Here is a 15,516-nt window from a genome sequence, read left to right on the forward strand (position 1 = left end):
TCATTAGAGAAGACACATCAGCGAAAAGAACGCTCTCATACAGACAGGTGGCCTCTGAGACTGGCAGAGGAGGCCAGGACGCAGGAGGGTATTCTCTTTAAAACAATGAGGAGGCCCTGGCTGGTGCAGCTCAGTGGATTGAGCGCAGGCCGTGAACCGAAGGGTTTCGGTTCAATTCCCAGTCAGGGCACATGCCTGGGTTGCGGGCCAGGTCCCCAGTGGGAGCCACGTGAGAGGCAAACACACATGGATGTTTCTCTCTCTCTCTCTCTTTCTCCTTCCCTTCCCCTCTCTCTAACAATAAATAAATAAAAAGACATCAAATATTTATAAATAAATAAAATAATGAGTAAAAAACTACCATCCTACAAAGTGCACACGGCCACATGATCTTTCAGGAGTGCGGGCACATGAAAGACCTTTTGTACAAACAAAAACTGAGAGGAGTTACTCCGATTATTCCTTACTAAAAGAGCATGTAGAAGAAATATTTGAAGAAAAAGGAATGTCATACAAGAAGGAATGTCTAAGTAACGAAGAAAAAACTGTTAATCAGTGATACTGTAAATATATGAGTAAAGCTAAACAGATTTTGCATAAAGCAATATAACACTAATACCTCACTGATTTGGCTAGACTACAGGACAACACTCACACACTAGGCAACAACAGCATATATAGGTGGGGGGCTCCCTGTCAATGTGCTCTAAGACTTGTGTACTATTTGGGAAGAAAGTAAGATATTGCTTAACTTCAGAGTTCTTAAATAAGTACAAAAGCTCACATTTCTTTGAAAGCACTAAAAGAATAAAATGTATATATACCAAAATAGGAAAGAGGGGGGAAAGGAAATGAAGAGGAAAAAACAAGCCCAATTGATTCAAAAGGAAAGAAAGCAAGGAAGAGATGGAGGAACGGAGGGAGGGAGGAAGGAATTAATATGTTCTTATCATCATTATTACAAAGCAGGCCTTGCGTGAGTACAATAAATGCTATAACAGAAGTAGGAAGAGTCCACTGTGAGGAAAAAGGAAGTGGCACCTAGTTCTTCCCAGAAAGGCTGGGGGAAGAAGTCAAGGAGTCGCAGGGAGGAAGGGACATGTCCGGGAGCAGCTGCCTCTCTGTGCCCCTAAGGCAGGGAGTCCCTGTGCATCCTCTGCCTGTGATCTTTGTGGACAGCTCTCTGCTGCGAGCATCGTGACCTCCGGGTTCAGAGTAACCTGGCCTCACACGAGGCTGAGCAGCAAAGTGAATCTGATTCTGTCAAGTCAGAAAAGCCAGAACAGCCGCCATGTGAAAACTGAACTCGAAGGAGTTGTGTGTGCAGTTGACAAATGGAATGCAGGATACGCCTAGTTAAACTCTGAAATCCAGGTCAACGTCGAACAGCTTTTTAATATGCCTGAGTGTCCCTTTAATATTTGGGACATACTTATACTGAAAACACTAGTCATCACTTACCTGAGATGTGTTTTTGTTTTCCAAGTCTGCCAACCCCAGGCGCAGGGGCTCATAAAACAGTGGCGGAGTTGAGCCGCAATATGACGGTGCTCACCAAACATCTCCCCTCCATGCCTCCCACGACCGCCCAGTCGAAGATTTTCCTAATTATCACTTGGTTATATTTATCATACTATCATGCCCCAAAGCAGTATATAATCCCAAGCTGGAGAAGGAAGGGGCTCAGGGAAAAGGCCCATCTACGCTCTCTGTTGCATTAGCAGCAGAGGGAGGCCTGTTTTCACTATTGGAATAGTGGGTGAATCAGGAGAGGCTGCACTTACATGTTCAAACGGAGCTCCCAGGGGTATGTTCACGAGAGCAGCGTGCCACCCCAAAGCCACGGTTCTATGGCCCATGGGGTCCATCTTTGTTTGCAGTACACACTGAAGGTACAGATCCCAGAGGAACTGGAAGGATGCCACAGCCGGACTGGGTTCATCAGAGGTTTCCTGGGGCGGGTGTCCCAAACTAAGCTTTGTGGGAGGGAGAACATAGGCTGGACTCTTCCCAGAGAGAGAAAACTGCCTGGTGGGCTCTATGCATAGAAATATGTAGAAGCTGCGTACAGAGAATAAATGAATGTTTTCCTTTGCATGAAAAGTAGTCTTGTGTGACATTCGATTTTACAAATGAAAGCCTACAACACACAGGTACCAGTTACCCATACACGCCTGTATTTTTTTCCTACACATTTGGAAAATGGGAGGGTCTAACAGAAAGTGCCTTTTAACCAGAAGCAGTGGTACAGCACATGGTTGGAGAGGCTCAGAGTCCATCATCACCCTGTCTTTCTACTTTCAAGTCACCAACGGAGACAGACTGACATGGGGTGACAGGCGAGCTCTGCTTTCCGCTGAACGAGGCTGTACGGGCAATGCCCTTCCCGGGCTGTAGAACCCAACAGTTTCCACACTCACCCCAACCCCAGTTTCTCAAAAACTCCAACTGTAACATAACATACTCTGCAGCTGAGCTGATTCTCATCACATCCTCTTTCCTGGTGAGTCAGAGGCAAGCAGACCTGGCCCCCCCACCCCCGTATGCAGATAACGTCCAAGTGGGACCAGTGGACCATTAAAGCCCAGCATGATGTCGGCTGTAGCAAGTGCTCAACCAATGTTCCATCTCTCCATTTAGATTAAGGCCACTTTCCCCTGCCCTCTGTTTCACTCTAGAGGTGAGGAAGAGGAAGAGGGCACAGCTCAGGGCTGTCACTCAGACAAAGTGGGACAGAACAAGGTCCCCGTGTCCTCTTGTCTGAGCTCAGATGAGAGCAAGGCCCCTGGGCCACCCAGGAAATACTGAACAGCCCTTGGTTCAGGTGGACTGCTATTTCCTCACTGAAACATAACATTCTGTCTGCTTCAGACAGCGTCTAGTACACGTCCTGCCCCCTTCCTCAGGCCTCCTTCTAAATCTCCCTCTGAAGCCCAAACATCGGCGACTGCTTCACACCATCCTGTGAGGTGGCCCATGGCCCCCACACTGGGGGCTCTCCCTGCCTGCAATGAGAGGTAAACCCCAGGTGTGCACCGACAGGTGTCCCTGTGGTCTCTGGCTCAAAGTCACTGACAGATGGGACGGCAGCATGGGAATGGTTTCGGTTTGCTTTATTTGTGGGTATTGTAAAAACCAAAAGCATGCAACAGTGGGAGGCGGGAGGAAGGACACTAATTACTGACTACTACTGTGTCCTGGGCATGCTTCATAGCTTATTTCTTCGATCACCACAATTCTCAGCACTAGAAGTTGAGGCTTGTTGGAGCTGACCGAGGTCTAGGGTGTGACAGATGTGTTTGTCACTTAGAAGTATCCAGCAGCTGAGAGAATTGCCACTTTTTTACACAGAAAGTCTAGCTACTGAAGAATCAGACCCGTGTCTCCCCGAGACGGCCTCTCTGCTGCGTGTTGCATGGTGTGGGTCGAGGGGACCAGGATGCACCCACTGACTCTCTGAACGTCTTCGGTACCACTTTCCTGCCCCTGCGCTTAGATCGAAACCTGAGCAGCAGCTGTTAGCCACGCCCTACTATCTGTATGTAAAACATGCGTTGGGAATATGGCATGAGAAAAAACTGGCCACCTAACCACACACCCTCCAAGCCACCCAGCGAGATGGGTCCAGACCCCTGGGTCAGAGTTCATGGGGAGACTCTGACATCGGTGCGCTCAGCAAGGAGCTCGAGTGAGTCCAACGCAGACCCACCATGAGAGCCAGTGCCTGAACGTAACTGGGGGTCAGACGCCCCGGCGTCCCTCCAGATTCCATCCACACGCAGTTTCGGCTAAAACGCAGCTTCCAACTTCCCTGCAGCACTCGGAGCCCATGCCACACCACTCGCGCCTAAGCACAGAGGCTGTCGGGGAGAACTCGGGAAGATGGACCTCGCTCTCCTGATCTGCAAGAGGATCCAGTTGACCTGAAGCCTCTATCTCATCATTTGCACATAAAGGAAAAATGGCCTCAAACCTAATCCGATTCCCATGTTCTTCTGCGAAGCAACTGGCATTCTTAATAAAATGCTTTAATTTTTTTCTAGTAAGTCTTAATAGTGATGTTTTAGAAAACTAGCTACCTATCCACTCAGTGAAAGAGTTTTAACCAACATTTTTTTTCCTTCTAAGCAGTCTAATAGAGATTTTCCAACCACCTTTTCTGTAAATGTCTCTTCCAAGAGCGAATGATGATTCAAGAGCTTTGCATTTGTTTTGCATAAAAAAAACCGCGTCTCTCCAACTACGTTACGGCCTCATGGAAAGCAAAGGTTATACACATCTTTAAAAATATATATATATATATATATAAAGTGAAATAGGTATAATGATCTTTACTATTTACAAGTAAGAGAAACTGACATGTTTTATGCCAACTTTGCTTCACGTGAAGAGATCAAAGGTAGGTCAATTAACAATTTTGTTCTTGGTACAGATGTTCATAGCATAGATTGTACATAAACTATATATGGATTGGGGGGGGGAGGGAGGGCAGAAGGGAGGCAAAAGAGAGAGACTAGGAATCAATAAACATGGCAAGTGCTGTCTGACTTTTGCATACCACATTAAAATCCCAGCTAAAGCTTCTGTAAGTTGCTCCCTCACACAGAATAAAGCCTGTGCTAGGCCTGGTCACGGCTCTGCAGAAATTACAACCAAGGGAGAGGATAAGGCTGCACTAAAGTACTCATCGCAGGCACCACATGGTGCCACTGTCCCCGCCGTGAAGTAGCAAGGTTACACAAATATCATTCTCTGTGTCCAGTCCCTCCTAAAATCCGTGTCACTTCCTAAGTGACAGAGCCCTAGGAGCATCTTCTGTTCTAATGAGGGACTCTGGGTGGGCTCCTGGATGGCTCCTGGCTGGGGCTGGTCACCAGAAAGACCAAGCCACACTTAGGAGCTTCGCATTTTTCAGCCCTGCCCCCCGGCCTATTCTCCAGAGAGGGAAGAGGGGCTGGCAAAGGAGTCGGTAACAGAACATGCCTATGTGATGGAGCCTTCATAAAATGCTGAGAGTGGAAGGTTCAAAGAGCTTCCAGGGTGGCAAACACATCTACACTGGTAGGGCAATGCACCCCAACTCCATGGGGACCATTTCCTGCACTGAGGACCCTCTGAGACCCCGCCCTAGCATCTCTTCATCAGTGTAGTCATCTGTATCCTAGATCACACCCTTTAATAAACTGCAAGTGTAAGTAAGCGTTTTCCTGACTTCTGTGTGCCAGTCTTACAAATTAATCAAACTGCAGGGGAGGGAGGGTCAACTTGTGGACAGATTGGAGAGAAGTTGTGGGTCACCCGAGGGCATGTTACTTGCTGGTGCATAGTCTCGTGGGACCGAGTCCTTAACCTGCGGGATCTGACACTGTCTCCAGGTCAATAGCATCAGAACTGAGTTCCACTGTAGGACGCCCCGCTGATGTGGGGGCGGAAGGAACCCGTACACACTGGGCCACCAGAAGCGTCCCAAGCGTAGTGTTCTCTGAGAGGACACAGAGGCACACACAGACGGGGGAGACTGGGCGGTTTTCCAGCACACCAGGTGACACGGAGTGAGGAGAAGGATCCCACCCATCGGTGTCAGTAAGGACCTAAGACTCCACAGTCACTGTGTTGGGCCGGAGACCAGGCGTCCCACGGAGAAATGCGAGGTGGTAGCATTCTAGTCACGGGTCACAACACTCCAGAGAAGACAATGTGTGGGGCACAGTCAGGGCAAGAGGAGATGCCCTGATTCAACTATGGAGGGAAAACAGGTCGCTGAATAGCGTGGGACATTCACGAAAGGTGTGTGCAGTCAGGTGTTCTCAGCCCAGGCCCCCACATCCCCAAGCCACAGGGACCTGGAGACCAGAACAGACGGGCCGTGTATTTTTTGTGACTCTGAAAATAGAAGCAAGAATTTGCCTTCACACAAAAGAGCAGATAGTACGATTTTGTGTATATGAAGGACCTAAAATAGTGAAAAGTCAAAAAGACAGAAAGTAGAACGGTGGTTACCAGGGGCTGGGGGAGGGAGGAGTTGCCGTTTCAGTGTGGGCGACAGAAGATTTGAATAAATGGTGTTAGTGAGGAGGGACACCGCACTCTGTGAAGGCATCGCAATGAGAACAGCAGGCTGCTCCTTCCCTGACAGCTTCTGGGGGGGTTGCTGGGAGTGGGGAGGGGAGGCCCTCTTTTGAATGAGGATGTTTTTGGCAGATAGATAGATCAGTAATAGATATATGACAGCTTTGTAAGCTCCCGATGAATGCATCTTACATCTTTTTTAGTCCTACAATTAAATTTCCCCAGAGACATGAAGAAACCATAAACTAGCTATTGCAGTCTGGCTACAGTATGTCTTTTGGAAAATGAAATTACCCCTAGAGAGAGAAGAGAGGTGTGCTTGGACCACAAGCTATTCCCTACCCCTGGTAACTTCGAGGAAAGACCCGTGCATGGTGCTCATTCATGCACAGAATCAGTTGCCCAGCCAATGGGAGCTCAGGCTGAAGGTCTGTATCAGGGAGCAGAGTGGTGTCCTGAATTCCATGAGATCTGATTTCTGGAATGTCCAGGGAAAACTCCCGCTTGCACTACGGTTCAGGCCCCAGCTGGGCAGCCTCCTCCCCGGGCTCAGAACAGGAGGCACTCAGAGGTGCGTGCTCCTCTTCCTCAGCCGGACTGCACTCCCTGGTCACCCCACCCCAGGGGTTGGGTGGCTGGAAATGCTTCTCTCTCCCATGTGAATTATTTCACTCTTTTGAAAAAAATGACTTAATCTCCAGGAACTGCAATCTTTAGTTGACCAAGTATTTTGAAATTACAGTTATGTCCAAAGTTGCAAAGAGAAGTAATCTTTGGACTTAGCAACTCCTGTTTGACAGCCTTTGGGGCGGGCTCCAAGCCTTCAGGATCTGATGCACATCAGCTCACAGTTGGTGGCTTCGTCTTTTCATTCATTCATTCATTCATTCATTCATTCATTCATTCCAAAGATGTTGGGTACTTAGCATGTGGCAAATGCTCTTTCAAAACAAAGAGATGAAAAAAGGCACCGTTCCTGCCCTTTGGGAAATCATAGTTTCAGGAAAGAGACTCTACTTAAATTAAGATTATTATGATGGTCATGAATAATACCATTTCCATCAAAAACAAGATGGAACAATAAGAGTATTTAATAAATATTTTGACACAACTCATTCTAGACTTGAAGACCCTCTTCAAAGTAATATCTTAGAAATTCGACCAGTTACAGAATTTTTCTCAAGTTTATTACTTTGAAGGGTGTCACTGATTTTCACGTACCCAGTCCTCTTTAAAATATTTTTACACGGTTTTTAGTCACAACATGCTAAAGCACTTTCCACAGCAGCTTACACATGGTAGACATCCAATAAGCACTTGGTAGCTCACTGAACTTTAGATTTGGAAAGCGTTCTTTACAAATCAGCCAGTCCTATGGTCCTTAACTTCAGCTGGGTTTTAGACCACTTTGAAAACCTGATAAAATCTGTGGACACTTCTTTCCCGTTAGAAAAAAAACGTAGATTATTTTTTGTATACAATAAAGAGGACTGGTGAATTACCCTAAATCCATCCGTGAACTCCTATGGGGTTCCCGTAATCTCATCTGCATCCGCCACTTTGTCACTGTTGAAGGTCGTCGCCTTGGGCGGGGGTGGGAAGTGACGACCCCGAGGCCAGTCTGCTCACCTCAGAGTCTGTGATGTAAGAATGACTATCATCTTTTTAAATGGTTACGTGAATCCCTACATACTATGTTCAATGTTGCATCTTGGCCTACAATCCCTAAACTATCTGTTATCTAGTCCTTTATAGACACAATTTCCGAACCTCTGGCCTCAAATAGTTAGAAACTATTGTCCAAAACCCTCGGTCAATTACTAGAAAACTGAGGGCTAGAATTCATGCTGCCTCATTGGCCTCACTACTCCTAACTGATCAATTAAAACACTGACTGGTTGAGAAAGAAGAAAATATGAAGTTGTGAATCTGAGGTACTAATAAGTAAGTTCTTAAACAATTGTGCGATTGTGCAGGAAGCTGAAATTCAGAGAACAAAGTGACCCACCCAAAATCCTATTACAAATCTGCTACAGAAGCCAGACTACACTCTCAGCCCCGTGTTGCCGATTCCTGACCTGTTTTTTCCAACTTGGCCTTATGCTCCATGCCACCTCCTCGAAATGCAGTATTTCTTATAAAAAGTAAATGATACCAGAGAAGGAACTCAATGTAAACTTATTTGGACAAGTGTTCCCACAGCAGTTCTTAACTGTTAATTATGTGATTTCAAAGTTATTACAGTTGCCTCCTGTTTTGCAGCCCTGTATCAGTGGAGTGAAAAGAATTCCAATAACCACTGTTATATGTTACTTTGAATGTATTTCTTTTAGAAATTCCAAAGCCCCTGATTGTTGTTGGGTGTTTTCTTCTGTTGATAAGGGCTGCCAGAATCGTCTCAAACCGCATATGACAAAACTGCAGTCAGAGTTTAAAGATTTTCATAATGGAAAACAACAAACCGCTTAAAAGGTCAACAGGTAAACAATACACAAATGCAACACCAGACCCCCTTAGAGCCTGCTGTAAACTTTTCAGCCGGAGTCCTTTCTTTTTTTGGTAGATTCTAAAACCATTTTGTCCCTTTTTAACCACTAACAAAGACTGCAAGTCACCTTCGCAGGCGTGCACGCTGTGTGGGGAGAGCTGAACGTTTTCTGCACAGGAGGCATGTGGTCAAGCAAACCAGGGTGTTGTTGGCAGCAGCCTGCCCAGAGCTTCTGAGTTAGAGCGACACTGGCCAGTGTGCTGCGCTCTCTTTATGCATAACTTTCACTCCTGTGGCCCAGCCCCAAGCCTTCTGCACTTACCTGGGAAAGCCGGATAGCTCAGGCGGAAGTGCAGCTGATGAGCCAGCCACCTGCCTGACTTGCAGACAGGACTCTTGTCTAGTAGCAAGGCTGCTTGGGCACATCCATGGTCTGTGCACACACTCATGAGGGTGCCCCGTACACCGGCGAAGCACGAGGAAGCTAGTGTTATAAGTTCCGCAGGGTGCCACCAGCAACCACAAAACCTCAAAACTGTTTCAAACACACGAACACTGAAAAACCAACTCTGAAAGACAACCAGCCCACGTTGCAAAATTACAGGAAGGCTAACTGTTGAGAAGCAGTTATTACAGTTTTCCGACTACTGTGAGAGTCCAGCTTCTCAACTTTCATTCAAATGCAATTGCACAGGGAATAGTGGGCGGGGGAAGTCAGTGATATTACCAAACGCAAAGAGGGGAGATCGACTGTGTGTTATGTCCCGGGTAGAAGAATACAAGGTAGGGCACAGAAGCAGGCTTACTGTTGTTGATGTAGAAAATAATTCCATAATGAGCAATCATATGAGAATACACTGTTTCATGTCTTCACAACTGTATACTTAGTTCTGCCTTGCCTGTATGCATAATAGCTCCTTTCAGGAAACACAGAGTTGTTCTGTACTCTGTTAGGGACCTCGGTCTACCACTGTGTGACTGATATGTAATAATGGCTGCCACATGACACTATGATCAGCTCATTTAATTAGAGTTCAGACAGAGGCCATCACAACCAGAGTGTATTCGAGTATCAGAGTGGGGGGGGGGGTATTTGTCTACCACCTAACTATTTAAACCTTTCACATTCTCCCCAGAAGAAGTCTCACACGCGGGTGCATGCAACTCTGCAAGTATGGAAAGAAAACGAGTTCCTCCAACTGCTGCAATGTGCCTACCCTTGTATGCAATACTCTATCATAATATTTTTCAAATATCACGATTACTTATGTATACATCACATAACAACACCGTATAGAAATCCTAACTGATTAGCTACCAACATTTTCATATATTCCAATTTGAAACTCTTATTTGACATTTTTTTCATTTAAACAAAATTATGGCAGCCTCAAACCAGGGTCGTTCCTGAGTTCTCTCTACTTGAAAGAAACTATTGATAATTTCAACTTTGGGAACTTCTGATTTCTCGTCTCCTTTACAATGCTTGAGCACTAATATTCTCACCAAGAGTTTGCAGTTCTTGTTTCTCATCCCAAACAGGGTGTGATAATTGCACCTGACTTTGTGATTTTAGTTTCAAGGGACAGATTCCACATCTGGAAAGTTTTCAGTTTCAGCAGATGGACAACATGTGTGATATAGGAATAAAAATGTTATATGCTCCAAAGGAACTCATACTAAAGAACTTTCACATTTTAGTAGTGGTAAAGAAAACTGCTACAGACAAACCCACCTCCTGAGAACAACCACATTGTTTTAATTGGACAGAATATAAAACCTATTGATATGAAGTCTTTAGAAAACTGGCCAGGCAGGGAGAACTGGAAGAAACGAGACCCCCAGGAAAAAGAAGGGATGAAAGCTGAACCTAAGTTTAAACTCAGCTTTTTACTCAAAGTACTGTTGATTTGTAAGTGGCCACTGAAAAAAAATTACTATATTGCAAAAAGACCACCACAATAAGGCCAGTTAATATCAACCCTCATACATAGTTAGAATTTTTTTTTATAATGAAGACCTTAAAGGTTTACTCTTTTAGCCACTTTCAAGTGTGCAATGCAGAGTGATTCGATTTAGTCACTGATCTTCTTCACACTGGCTTTCCTAAGTCTGCTGGCTGCTACAGGGCTTCTTCACTTTTTAAAAATCTTGGTTCTCTCCTCTCCTCCCCCTGAATAATTTCTGAGTTCCGATCCTCCAGGCCACCTCTTCTCTCTTCCACCTCATCCACCCTATTGCCAATACTTTTTTTTAAAAAAGATTTTATTTATTTATCTTTAGAGGGGAAGGGAAGGAGGGAGGGAGAGAAATATCAATGTTGCCTCGCATATGTTCCCTGCTGGGAACTGGCCTGCAACCCAGGCATGTGCCCTGACTGGGAATCGAACCATGGTTGTTTGTTTGATTCGCAGGCCCAAGCTCAATCCACTGAGCTACACCAGCCAAGCTGCCAATACTTTCTAATGCAGTCTTTATTGCATTCATTGAGTTCTTCAGCTCATGCTTGGGTTGTTTTTTATTATTTCATTCTGCTTGCTAAAGTGCTCCTTTTGTTCATGCATTTTATTCTTCATTCCTTTGAATTGCCTTTCTGAGTTTTCTTGTCTCTCATTTGAACTTCTTCCAAACAGCTCTTCTGAAGTTTTTTTTACCAGATTGCAATGCCCCGTATCCTTAATTTCAGTTGCTGGAGAATTGTCATTTTCTTTTGTCCATACTGTGTTACTGTGACTTGTCACCGTGTTTGACAAGATGTGCTTTTCTAAACCCCGTAATTGCCAAAGGCTTTGTTTACTTGATTCTAGCCATGCTGACAATCAGAACCCTTTCCTTTGCTTCCAGAAGGTGGCGCTGCGGCACAAGATTTGGGTTTCTCTTCCCAGGCAGACACACACAAGGCTCGGCATTTTTCATTCTCCACCTCTTCCGCCAGAAAGGTTGTCACTGCCACTCAGGACTGCCACTGCCACGGTCCAGCGAGTTTCAGTGTGGTCTCTGGAAAGCAGAGCTGTCTGTGGACTCATCTTCATCCCGTTCTGAACGCTTGCCGAGTTTTCCCGCCAGGGGGACTTGACCCCCGCAAATTCCCCCTCCCCTGTGTGTGTCGGTTTTGTGTCCTGCAGGTTACCTGGTTCAGGAGGGCAGCCGGTGCGGGTGGCACAGGTCCTGGCTCCCTTGGATCTGCAGCCTCCATGGAGGTCCCGACCGCTCACCTGGGATGCAGGAGTAGGTAAGGAGAGCCTCCTGGGAGTCCCTTTGACTGGGCTTTGAGTGTTTGGTTACTTACACATCAAAGAGGAGAGAGAGAGAGAAAAAAAAAGAAACTCCTGCTGCTGTGATGAGACGTCACTCTCCTGGAATCTCTCCTTTGAACAGGCCTGGCCCCACGGTAATAAATTTTTCTGAGTTTGCCCAGGATGTTCCCGTTTGAGCACGGACGTCCCCTGGTCCCAGGACACTCCTCAACGCCCAGCAGGCAGGGATGTTCAGTCCCCTTGCAGGGTTCTCCCAAACAACCCCCCACTGTCTGAGAGCAGCTCCACTCAAAACCAAGCCTCCGTGAAAACCTAGCAATCCCCAACTCCACGCTCCGTTGAAAACCACATTTCCCTTTATTAAATACTCCAGCTCTGGTAAAAATACAAACCCAACTGTCACACCTCGGGCCTGGTCAGTGTTTATCCTGACGGTGAGGGCGGGGAAGGGATGGCAGCTCACCGGCTGCAGGGAGACCTGTGAGAAGTCACACCTGTTACGTCCCCGCTCCCACTAAGGCCGGACGCCTGTCAGCAGCACACAGAGGTCCCAGCCACCCGGTGCTGCTCCGCAACCACACAGACACACCAAGGCAAACCTTCCACAGCCATGGTGCCCGTGGACTGGGAGAGCCGTGGGCACGCCCCGGCAGAGGGCCGGCGTTTGGGATGATGGCACAACAGCGAGCCCATCAGGCGTTCAGCTCTCCACTGGATGGACGCACGACAAAGTCTACTGTTTGGGTGGGGTTTTGTCCACACTGCTGCCCTCATTCATACTTTGTGCACACTGTCACTCACCACTCTTGTACCCTGGTTGGAACGAGCACCTTTAGGAAGCATGAGTCGTGTTACAGGATGCTCTAGGCAGGGGGTAGCCAACTTTTCCCGTAGCCAACAGGCAGAAAGTACATATTTTAGCTGTGCAGGCTATAAAATAGGAGCTCTGCCACAACTATGCAACTGCGCCATTATGAGGTCACAGCAGTCATAGGCAATGCACAAATGACAGTGTTCCAATAAAACTTTATTTATAAAACCAGGCAGCAGGCATAATTTGGTCATTGGGCTGTCGTTTGTGGACTTATGCTATTAGCAGGGGAAAAAAAATCATAGTTACATGCAAGATTCCAGAGCAATCAAGTGTTGAAGAACTTCTGGGGAGTGTAACATGAAATCCAGATTTATCTGTCTTCAGACTGCCTGAGGTTTCAAATCACTGGACTCTTGACCCAGCTGTTAAGCTCTTTAAGGCACCTTGGAATTTCACTAAAGCACAACCACTCCCACATCCTGCCCAGGAAAATTGTAAGAGAGCAGGTGGGGACCTTCTGAAATTCAGCTGGTTAAAGAAAGTGTGCTGTCTCTGTGCCAGCTCTGAGCACATAACGTGGGTAGAACTTCTAGTTTAGAAATTTCGCCACGATAAACACGTCCTCAGAAGGCTGGTCCTCACACTTTTCAATTTCTCTCTTAACTGCGAGACTCCTCTCTGTTCGCCCGGTGCAGAGTGGGCTTCCAGACGGCTCTCTCACCAGCTGTAGTGCAGCGACCTCCCAGGCCTCTCGGGATTCACCCAGTGGCCACACGTGGCCCCGTGCATGGGGCCACCTGCAACCAGGCTTAGTCCTGGAGGACACAGTGTCCCAAAATGAGTTATAAGCTGTCAGCTCACCCGTTTTAATGCAAGGGTCTTGTTAAACCTGTCAACAATTCCTACCCTAACCGAATCCTCCCAAACAAAATAGTTTCATTATTTTATATGCTTAAAAAAAAAACTCATACTTATAGAGATTCTGGAACTTATTCTCAGATCAATCACCCCTCCCTTTCCTCAAAATGTCCCCAAATAAAAGTGAGTTCCATTCTGGCTGCCCACTGCTCCCCACAAATATTTCAGTAAAACACTTTTACAAGTGCATGCACCACAGTCAATTCCAACAACCTGACTATAAGGAAAAGTCACCTCTGTTCACAGAAGCAATGTGCAGGGAGAAAGCTTGCATTTGTAACATCAGGGGCCCTTCTCTCAGATAAGACCGATCTTGGGGACAGAGTCTCAGACAAGTTTCTAACTCGGTCGCCGTTGGCAGGAGCTCCCTGGGGATAAAGCTCGAGGTAACACTGCTTCGGTGACCTTAGAGTCCTCCCGTAACAACTGTGCGTTCCTCGCCCCATAAACAGCCCAGAGCTGCCATCATAAGATTAACAGTTTCCTTAATACAACACCACATATGCACGTTATACCAACCGCGGTCACCAGCCCCAGCTGAGTGGGGATTTCTAAGTGCCAAGTACAGGAACGGGATGCTGGGCTCCCAGGTATATACAGGGTGGGGCAAAAGTAGGTGTGGCGATACAATAGTTGATAAGTGATAATACCAGAATAAATATGAGTTGCACGTGCTCACCATGGTAACCTACTTTTGCCCTATCTTGACACTATGCAGCCACGCTCCAGAACACGTCTGGAAATGGCCCACCCCAGGAGGCCTTTCCAATCCAGCTCCTGAATTGCCTGGCTGACAAAAGAACTGTGAGCAGCAGCAGCGGAGGCCAATGGCCCACTCACACTGGCAAACACAGTCATGCCTTCATTCATAAGGGCACAGATGTGTCAGCCCTAAAAGCTTAACACAGAGAAGGCAATGGCATGAAACAAATTCCTGTGGAATTCAAAGCCAACCTTATTGACACTAAAACCCACCTCGAGTGGGGTCTCAACCCCTTCCAGGTCCACAGCTTCCCAAAGACTAAGTAAACTCCAGCTTTGCTGATAAGACCAATGTCCCACATAATGATTTTTCTGCATAGGCCTGAGCCAGCGCCCACAAACCATGCCCGCCTGCATTTCCCTGGGCCTGCTTTCTGGGGGACGCTTCTGTCATCTCTAGAGCATCATTCGTGCTTTGTTCATGTCAACTTTGCGATGTAATTAGTCTACTTTTTAAAAATTTCTAAGACCTCTGCCTTGATTTGTAACAGTTATGAGTCCTCTCCTGTTAATGTTTTTTGTTGTTTGCCCCATTAACTCTGCTTCCTAGCATACTTCTTGGGTTCTTTATGATATCGGTGCCTCTGGTTCATGCCACTAGCTTCCTTGGCACTTGTGAAGATTTGGAACTCTATGCTCCTATTTTGAGTGGAAGATTTAAACTTAAAGCGCGGTTGGTCACAAGTCTCCTTTCATTCCCCTAAAAGGATTCGTGTTGGCCACGGACCAGTGCGTTGAGAGGAGGAGCCGGGGATGGATGTGGCTGTGCGCCATGTGCAGGGGCCCAGCAACTGGAGCTGGGTTCTCTACTTGTCCTGCCCAGCCAGTCTGTGCGTCTCTGTACAGAACCTTCTCTGCAGAAACCCACGCCTTGTCCTTGCTCTGGGAGTCAAGCCTGCTGCCTACTGCTCCTGGTCCACTTTTAGTTTCCATCTGTCACCCAAGGGTGCGGCCGTGGCCCTGCGCCTGCTCTGCCCCTTGGGCCAGCCCGCAGCTCTACAGGGTTCTCTCTGGTAGGCATCGTGCCTGCCTGAGAGGCCATAGGCTCCAACTGGCTGTTCTGGAGGAAGCCCTTTAATGTCAGCCACAGGAATGGTGGACTTGCCTGCGTTTGTTGGCCGGCTCAAGTATTTCTCTGGAGCTCTCTGGGGAGAACGGGGTCCCTGCCGAGAGAGTCCTCTCCAAGTTGTCCTTCGGGTTATGCTTTC

At 47.0% G+C, this 15,516-nt stretch overlaps 1 protein-coding gene across 1 annotated transcript in view; it reads right to left on the minus strand.

Annotated features, from left to right (window-relative positions):
- The window catches only part of GPR141 (G protein-coupled receptor 141), a 34,037-nt gene extending 25,026 nt beyond the window's left edge, over positions 1–9,011 (minus strand). Inside the window, exon 1 of the mRNA XM_037126454.2 lies at positions 8,880–9,011. The gene's annotated coding sequence lies outside the window, so the exon portion shown is untranslated. The remainder of the gene's footprint in view (positions 1–8,879) is intronic.
- Between the last annotated feature and the right edge of the window lie 6,505 nt (positions 9,012–15,516).

This window comes from Artibeus jamaicensis, unplaced genomic scaffold, assembly GCF_021234435.1.
Source record: "Artibeus jamaicensis isolate MK-2021 breed Jamaican fruit bat unplaced genomic scaffold, CSHL_Jam_final contig_1016, whole genome shotgun sequence".
Lineage (NCBI taxonomy): Eukaryota > Metazoa > Chordata > Mammalia > Chiroptera > Phyllostomidae > Artibeus > Artibeus jamaicensis.